This window comes from Pygoscelis adeliae, unplaced genomic scaffold (genome assembly GCF_000699105.1).
Source record: "Pygoscelis adeliae isolate BGI_AS28 unplaced genomic scaffold, ASM69910v1 Scaffold36, whole genome shotgun sequence".
NCBI lineage: Eukaryota > Metazoa > Chordata > Aves > Sphenisciformes > Spheniscidae > Pygoscelis > Pygoscelis adeliae.
In genome coordinates, this window is record NW_008824934.1 from 1,031,138 (window position 1) to 1,040,701 (window position 9,564).

Genomic DNA, 9,564 nt, shown 5'->3' on the forward strand with positions numbered 1-9,564 from the left:
ATTTCTGTTCTCAAAATAAGATGCTGTGCCTGGAATCCCACTGCTTAATTATTTTAGGCGGGTGCAACAGATGGGCTGCAATTAGTGTGAGGAATGGAGTTTCCTTTCAAAAGCTCGTAGTACCAGAACACTGTTCCCATGTACAGCGAGACCGAAAGATGTGGTTTGAGGCACAGTGCTGATGGTCAGAAAGGGGACACAAAATGGCATCTCTCGGCTAAATGTGTCTACTCCCTGAGTACTCTCAGAACTTTTTGGTTCTTCACAGAAATAAACAGTGCTGTGTGCTTGTGGCTTAAGCTTTTCCCACGTTAGAGAAACCTGACCTACGGCTGCCCGTGTGTGAGACTGCTGGAGAACTGCTCTGGAGGAGGCTCTCTGTTTAGTCCTCTCCACTAGCACTGAATCAGTGCTGTTAGTGGGTGATCACTGCTTTCAGTTTTGTTCTGGCATGGAAGCTTAGCAGCTTACTTGTGAGAAAGACAAACAGAAATAGGGAGTTAGGCAGTAACAATTATGGCGTTAAAGCCTGTTTAAGCGTATGTGAATCTTCCTTGCCCTCCTTCCTCCTTCAGAGCGCTTTTAGGTTCAGACCTGGATGTTGTTCTTGTCTCTGATGAAGGAGAGCAGAAGCACAGGGCTTCTTGGCGATGTATCTTGCAATCAGGGCCTGAAAACGCTGTAACTTCTGTAACACTGCCAGCCTCGTGTTGATGAGTGTCCCATCATTAACTGTTGGCAGTGCGGTACAGCCAGAGGCTGCTAGTATGTCATTCTGGCTGTGGCAAGAACGGAAGGAGTGAGATTCTGGTCGTGCTGTGTTCCCGGTCAGCCAGGACTACGGTGTGGTCAGCCTGCTAGGCACGCTCAAGGGGCATGGAGTGAGTAGAAGTACTGGACAGCGATGCAGGATTTCTGGACATTGTTCTTCAGTGGCCCTTGGTCCAGTTAATTCTCCCCTCTCTTCCTCAGAACCTACCTTCCTTGTTTAGGATTAACAACTTCCATGTAAACTGCCTTCAGATCTGGAATGAAAAAGTGTGCAAAGTGCAGGCCTCTTCTTTACAGAGGAGTTTACTGAACTGAAAGATGGGACCCAGGTCTGCCTGTCTGGTGCCTTTTTTCTGGAATTTAGAAAGCGGGTGAGTAACAGCCAGGTGGAACGTCACAGTTCTGAGCTGCTGCCTTCTCTCACATTTCTTAAGACAAACACACTGGCTGAGTAAATGTTCAAAGTGGTGATTTGATCCCTCAATCATTTCCTCCTGTATCTCGGTGCTGTCTACCATCTGCCAAATTGGACCAGTACTAGGTATCTATCCCCTAGAGGGGAGCCTAGTGGTTTCAGTGTGGATTTGAAAAAGCTAAGATGCTATGGAACCACAGCTCCCATGGGAGTGAGTCAGTCCTGTGTCATCGGTTGGATACCCTTCTATCTCAGGCACTTGATATTCAGACGTTAATTGGGGGGATCATTTGTCTCTACAGATCTAGAAGTTTTGGGGGCACGCCGTTGCAAGCTGTAGCTTGTCAGGAGCCCTGAAAAAAATCCCCCTGCTTCCTAGCAACGCAGTTGCTGGCTGCTACCGCGAACCTTAGAAGAAGATTAACAGATGCATATACCCAAATAGAGCCAACTCCTGAAGTTATGATTGATGGTAACTCCAATTCAGATTTGCATATTTTTCCATCTCCTCAGGAATTTCATGGTTCATGTAGTGATTTTGAGCTCATACCTGCTTTTTTCTTTTTTTTTTTTAATTCTGTGTGTTGAAGACACTACTGGCTCTCAGAATAGACTAGGAGATAAGTACTTAATATTTTAAACAAAATAAAATTTAAAAAATATAATTTCACTGTGGTCTCCTGAAAAGAAGCACCAGGTAGTAATGACTCTTGTTTGACCTAGGGAATCAGAACACTGGAAAAATCTGAGAGGCAAGAGGGATGCAACAGGCCATTGTAAAGTTAAAAATCAGGGTTCTGTCCAAATTATGTCTGAGTTCCATGTATCACTGAAGTTTTCCAGAGCTGAAAGACAGGAAAGAGATTTTGTCTAACTGCCCTTCAGTCTGCTTCCTTGTCAGTCTTACGTGCACAGTGAGTCTTCACGTAGTGCCAGGATTTTCTCGGCTCCCTGAGAGGACAGAGGCAGCGTAGTCCAGGAGTGAGGTACTACTAGGCTGACGTGCAGCTGGTCTGGGCTGTATTCCTCATTCTGCCACTGATCTGCTGTGTGAATATGAGTGAGTCATTTCCTTTTGTGTTGTACGTCTCCCTCTGCTCCTGTCTGTTTAGGCTACAAACTTTTCCTATGCGAAGCTGCCTGTGCTGTATATAAAGCCTGCCTGTGTGGAACAAATAAACACAACTGTGATACCACCAATAAAAAGACCCTTGCAAACATGAATGCGGGACCAGAAAAAAAAACATATAATATGTTTTTAGGTTGTCTATTTTTGAAGACATTTTAATTGAAACAATCATGGCAAGCTACTTAAATCTTTTTTTTTTTTTCCAACTAAAACTAAATTATTTTTATAGAGAACTGATTTTCCAGATTTCCTTTTTTACATGCTTTTGTTTATGCCAAAGATATTAAACTTAAGAGAAAACGATAATTTACACCTGCTTTGTGGATGTCAGTGAGGTGCTTCTTTGTGTCTCTATTTCCATTCCTGATTTGCTTGCTGCTTGTTGTTTTCCCATTTCTCATTGTTCAGTGTTTTTTTAGGGTGAGGACTTTGATCCTGTACATACCTTCTCTGTCACAAAGGGATCCTGGTAATGGTTGGTGCCTATGGATATCATGAAATATAATAATAATTTTGAGACTTGATATCTGCGAAAATGCTGGCTACACATGCGGAACTCTGTTTCTGTGGCTAGCCTAGATAGAAGATCACAGCCCATTATTACTGTCATCTAATGGAACTCCTCTAGCTGTAATAGGAGGCACTGCTGTAGTGCAGGGGACTGTAGATTTAAACCCCGATTAAGATTTGTGAACTAAAAATGAGTTCAAAAGAAAGTAATAGAGGAGATAGAGGCTAGTACTAAAGTGTTCCCTTGATCAGGTACCCTAGACAAAGTCTTTGCCTGCTGAGATTGAGGAGGTTGTGCTTAAATTAAATACCATTAAAAAAACCAACCAAAACAAACCAGCCACCTCAGTGAGAACATTTATTGATCTACTGGGATTTAACCAACTTAACACTTAGCCTAACTGCATCTGATTCAGGTGCTTATTTGGAACAATGTGGAATGTGATGCTGATTCAAAAGAACTGGTTTTAATATCAAAAGTATTTATTATTTACAGGGTTTTGACAGTGATTTTCACAGGTTATGAATGGCATAATACGTTGTATGAATAGGCAAATCTGTTCAGCACCAGAAAAAACATCTGGTGAAGCACAGCTATGTGGGATCTACAGAAAAGACAAGGTGAAGAGAAGGAAACTCTGCATTCTCTTTGCTTATAATGAAAAGGGTAACCAAATTTCACCATTACCTAAAGCTCTCTAGTGGTAGGATTAACGATCTGATGGGTACTGTGGAGCACAAGGTTTTATGAGGAAGATTCTTAGCCGGTGTAAACTGACATAGGTCCATGGTAGTTAGTATAAGCTTGCTGATTTATACCTGCTAAGTATCTGCCTCTGATTTTTTGGGCATATAAATCCATTTGGCTTTTCTCCCCACACTGAACCCAGCTTTTTGGATTTCATGTTGTGGAAAAATGGCCAAAACACATTTTTATCTTGGAAAAATAACCTTCAGGCTTCAGTCTGGAAAAAAAAAAAAAAAATCTGTGTTGGTTTCCTGGGCAATTTCTCTGTTTTTGTAACTGGTTTCTATTAATGGTTTTGAGATGAATCCCAGGAATCTGAAGCTGACTGCTTTCCAACAAAAGGGGGTGTTTAAATATAGTGCCATGCAAAGATGCTAGATGACAGGAACCACTGGACTGTGGAGACACCTTACAGCAAAAGATGCAGACAGAGCTCTCTGACCTGTTACGAGGACAGCAGTGCTGGAAGAACATGTAAACACACACATGCACACATATTAATCGATTTAGTAAGACAGCAGCCTGCTTGAATGCTACAGTTTAACTCCTCATTTTTGCGCATCTTAAGTCTCTGCTAGGCAAGCTGCAAAGCTCAGTGCATTAAGCAGAAGATCAAAAACCTCTTAAGATTCCATCTAACTAAATATCTTGCATACCTGGACATTCACATTAATTAATTTGTGCTCCAGTGCCTTTGGCACGTAGAGAGTAGAGCTTTCCAGCTGGAGAGCCAAGACAGGAAGAGGTTGAGGAATTGCCTGCAAAGGACAGCCCCCAAATAACACTTACTGTTCCTGCGCAACCCTCTCATTTCGCTTCAGGAGTGCTTGGGCATAGCATAGCTTAGACCATTGCAGTGACTACCGCTGTGGGGTGGTTTTGTGGACTTCACCTTTCTCTTTGCTGGAAACAGGTTGTCCCAGGGGTATTAACTGTTGCCATGATATTGTTTTATACATACCTAGTATACAGGGTGTCAGAGATCTGCCATTCTCATACGCTAGGCATGTGTATTTGCCTCAGCTGCTGGTTTGGTGACTGCATCACAGGCTGGTGATCCCAGTGGACTCCAATGAAATAAAACAAAGCAGAAAAACATGTGGCCAGATGGCCCTCAACTGATCATTCTGAATATGCTCTTCAGAGAAGGCAAATCAGGGGCTTTAGCATTTATGACTAGGGAACAAACATTGTAATGCTGGGTCTGTAAGAGGTACACAGCTTGTTACATCACTGGAATAATGACAGGCTTCACTTGACAGCCCTGTTATTGTGGTTGGGTTTCAGTTTTGTCCTTTTAGTTCACAGCTTTTGCTGCAAGTTGGATTATTTCAGGCTTGCTTATGGGATTCATTGCAGCTGAAAGATTTATTTTAATGAGAAAAGCTTTGCAACCAAATGAAGCCTCCCGGGAAATGCATACCCTCTGGTAATTCACATGGTTCTGTGTTACATTGCTTTTTTCCATCAGTAGGCAGCTCTGAAGGCTCCCCCGACCCCCACCAGACCATTCTTAGAAAGGGGGAGTGAATATGGGTGCATATTTATCCCTCTGAGTGTTACAGGTTGATCACACTACTGGCATGACAAGGGTTATTTGAGCAATTCCCCCTACAAGATAAATGGTGTCAGCGTACGTTAACCCTGAAGTGCAGTACCCTGGCCTTTGTCTCTTTTGCTGTTTCCACGCAAAGCTCTATTTCTGCTTATGTTTTTGGCTTTGCAGGATCCTTGCTACCTTTGCCACTGTACCTGTCAATTAGCACTCTTTATTCCCAAGCTGTAGCATTCCCTACTACTTTTCAGTTCTAGGAATTATCCTTGCTTCTGCTCATGGGTTGATGTGGTCTCCTTTCCTCTGATGATGGCAGAGTACTATGGGTACTGTATTTAAAGAAGATCTAAAGAAGTTGTTGGTAATAAGCATTGGAGTGTTGACAAATCCTGTACATAAGGTCTTGTACTGTAATTTGTTTCTTTGCGTCAACAGAGCATTAATCCTGGCGTTCCTTTTTAATACATTACATATATTTATAGCTGTGAAAATGGGGTGGAAGTGGCCACTTCCACTCCTGCTTCCCAGGGTTAATGGTTCTCAAAATTGCAGTGAAAGGATGGAGGGTACCTCTTGGCATCAGACGTTCTTCCCGATCTGATACTTGCTCAGTTTCTCTAGACCAGTGGTCTTCAATTCAGATTTATTGGAAGGTCTTTCAGTGCAGCCTGCAGCCATGGAAAACAGAAATGTTACAATGGAAGAGATCGGGAAGAGGAAACTTCCTGGCAGACATGGCTTGCCCATTATTGTTTCCCACGAGCCAATTAATCTTGTGACTCCTGCACTGTCTTCGGGCAGGGCTTTCTTCCACCTGAGTCACCAGCATTTCATATCTGAAATAGATATTTCATATCTGATCTGTGATAAGGATGGCAGGTGCAGAGCTCCAGGAAGCAAAAACATTTGTGTTGGTGCTGGAAGGTTCCTTTCCCTCGTATGGATGACGTTGCTGTCTTTGGACAGGATCTGTGGTCAGGGTTGACAGCTGTATATGCTGCAGTGGGCAGCTAAGGGATGCTTCTTGTTTTGAGAATCAATACCCAAAATACCTCTGGGAGTGAGGAAGAAGAAAGGCCAGGGAACGCTGGTCAGGCCAGCCTCCGTGGAGAATCTAGTTAAAAATTCAGCTCCTGACCGGGCAAAGTGTTGACACAGCTGCCCTTCCAGGATCTCTTTGGACTAGCAAAGCTCTAGGAAGGCAGGGCTGACTAGAGACTGTGCAGAATTAAAGAGTGAGGAAAAGGCAAAGATCTGTGAAATAGCCTCCTGTGTCCCTTTCCTCTCTCATCGTGTACCCCAGAGAAGCTGTGGCTCTTTCCTTCCAGTGGGTGGTTTTCTTTAGGAGACTTAAGTGGCTTCAGCCTGAATTTGGCTTCTTTCAGTCAGGAAATAGCCAATACATGACAGCAGCAACCACAGCAATCTGCATCCATCCCAGAAGTCATGCAAGAAACAGCCAGTAACCTCTGCAGTGCCAAAGCTGGAAGGCAGAAAGGTGGAAAAGCAACCTGGAACTGCAGCCTGGAAGGTTCTGCCTGTGGTTGAGAGAAACCGAGGGAAGGAGAGGGTGCTGTATTTGCTGTCTGTGTGATGGGAACAGCTTCTTGCCTCCCAGCTGAACGTTTTCCAGACTCTGCTCTGATGACACAGCTGAACAAAAGGCTGTCAGATTTGAGCCTTTCATCTGGCTCCCTGGCCTGACAGAGACAACAGGAAAGGCTCCTTCTTCCACTAGACTTCTGGCTCAGCAATGGGCTAGCACCTCAGCTGCTGTAGATCAGTATTGTCTTTGTTGTGATGCCTGAGAATCTGGCAGCAGGTTTCCAGTTTAGGGACGTGGCGTAGTAGGAGCCTTTGCTGCATGCAGGTGGTTATGGAATTGGACTAATGCAGGTATCCGAGGCTTGCAAAGACAAGCCTGTGTTTCTGCATTAGGGTTACAATTGGACTGGACATGTGAACATACAGACTATTGACAGGGCTCAGCTGATGCATGTGGGAACTTGGACTGTTATGTATCTCATTACCCACAAACCTCCCCACTTAATATAAATGACAGAGTTGAAGTTTGCAGTGAAATTTTGTGGGGTTCCTATCTGAAGATTATTTTAGAACTTTTCAGGAGAAACAAACCAGCAGTTATCTGGATCTGTTTTGGACAGTGTGAAGACCTGCTGGAGTTAACAGTAGGCTTTTTTCATGGTCAAATTATTTAACAATAATAGCTCCAGTTTCTTGGAATTTCTTTGGAAGCGTATGGTTCTGTCTGCTGCTGGAGACACGATCCTGGACTAGCTGAAGTTCTGATTTAGTCTGGATGTTTCCAAAGTTTCCCTTGTTGCAGAGTATAATTATTTAGATGTTTGTTTAGGTTTTTGTTATAATGCCCTCCTCTTTCCTGATACACAGTCCCCTCTGGGGTAGAGGAAATCTATCTTCTGGTGTACTGGATGGTACAGAAAAATGTCAGAAGGAAAAATTCAAGTGGGGCAATTAAGTTTATCTCCATGGAGTGCCATGGGAAGGCTACTAGCTTGTATTTTTAAGCTCTCCTATGAGAGTCCCAAATATATTTAGCTCTGTTCTACAGACGGATGTTTAAGAATAAGTTTTAATTCCCTTTCCCCAACATTTTCCACTTGATGACTAATTTGATTGTATTGTTAAATCCACTAAACACTGTTAACCATAAACAACAATAATCTAATGCAAGCAAACAGAAAGCTTTACAAGATTCTATTTTTTAACATACACTAGCAGCAGCTACACTATTTCCTGACTCTATACTCACGTAATTTTCCTGCAAGTCTTGTATTAAAAGACTCCTGGCTAATTCAGTCACCTACATGGATTAGGTTGTTAGGCCTACACAAGGCCAGATTCAGATGGAGCCATATTCCAAGTCTAAAGCAACGTTTACGCCTTTCATACCCATATCTGAAGGCGCTTTATGGAACAGGGTGTTAAATACTCTGACTCAGGGTCTTTCACCATCTTGTCCTGCTTGAAAATAACATAAATTTCTCCACTGGAAATGAATTGCCTTTTTTCAGAACTCAGACTTGGATTGATGTGGAAGAGAAACGTCTTAACGCTTACAGAGTCAGCAGAGGAGACTCACTTAAACCAGTTCAGGGCCCGTTCTAAATGGTTCAGCCAGCAGCCCGATTAAGCTGCTCCCACTACCTGTGAAGGTTGCTGCCCTCTTCAGGTTAGGCTGGTAAAGTTTCAGCTGTTTAAACGGCATGAGGGCACGATTTCATTCCATGCTTGGTTCACCCTGCCATTTTAAGGACTCTGCACCCTCTGAAGATCGCGCAGCACCTAAAGAAGTAATCCCCCAAACTGAAAAAATGACCGTCTCCGGTCTGCACATGCAAACTAAGGCGATCTGAACTTTAACTGGTCTGTGAGTGTATACGCATGAAGGGTGGATTTTCTTTTGTGAAGCAATGTTTGGAGTTGAAGAATTTACTGCTTGTTTCCCTGCTGTTTGTCATTGATTGTTTTCAGTAACTGACTGCATTAATACTCCTAATCGTTGTGGGACACAGTGAAGTGGGTTATATAAACACAGTTAAATACACCAGTACAGGCTTTAGGAACTGGTTAATGTAATTTAACAGTCCTTCCCTTGAGCAAAGACTGCTGAAAATTCAGTCGTTGCTTGACGTTGTTGCTGTGTTTTGGCACTGCTATCAGGGCTGGTATTATCTTACGAGTATGCAAAGGAGAAGAGCAGCAGTGTATCAGGTCTTCTGTGGTTAAGGTTACTGCAATGTGTTGGCTGTTTGTCTTGGTGCCAGTCAAGCAACTACTAGCATAGTTCAGTTCTTGTAGGAAGGGCTGAAAGCAGAAGTTCTAAATCTGAGCCAGCTTTCCGTGTTCTGGCCTCTGTGACAGGGAAACCTGTTCCCCACATTGCAGTATTCTAGGGCTTTTAGTTGCATTCTAGGCTCTTTTGCCTGCACTGCCCTAAGCTCCCACATATTCAGTCTCTGTCATTATTATCCTTTTGCTAAGATAGCTGCTATTAAGCCCTTGCTTACAAATCACAAGATGGAGTAAATATTGTTTTCTAGGCTGTCTTCTGAGACTTGAGCTTGAAGTAAAACCATATGAGGAGACAAAGATCAAAAAAACACTGAAGGCAACAGAATAAATCCAGTCTCAAGCAGACAGCTGGATGAGTGTCAAACAAAGGAAGGAACAGCTGGATCAAGTAAAGCACAAGGAAAATTAGTCCCATCTCTAGGGGGAGGGAGAAAGATTGTTTTGCGAGCCCAGAGCTGTGTGGGACCAACTTTACCCAATAAAACTTTTACATCAAAGTCAGGGGCAGATCAGAAGGTCCCGGAGGGAGGGGAAAGAGAAGAGTGGGTGTTCGTAGTAATTGTGCAGAAAGCATCAGGCAAAGGAAGGAGGTGGAGTGT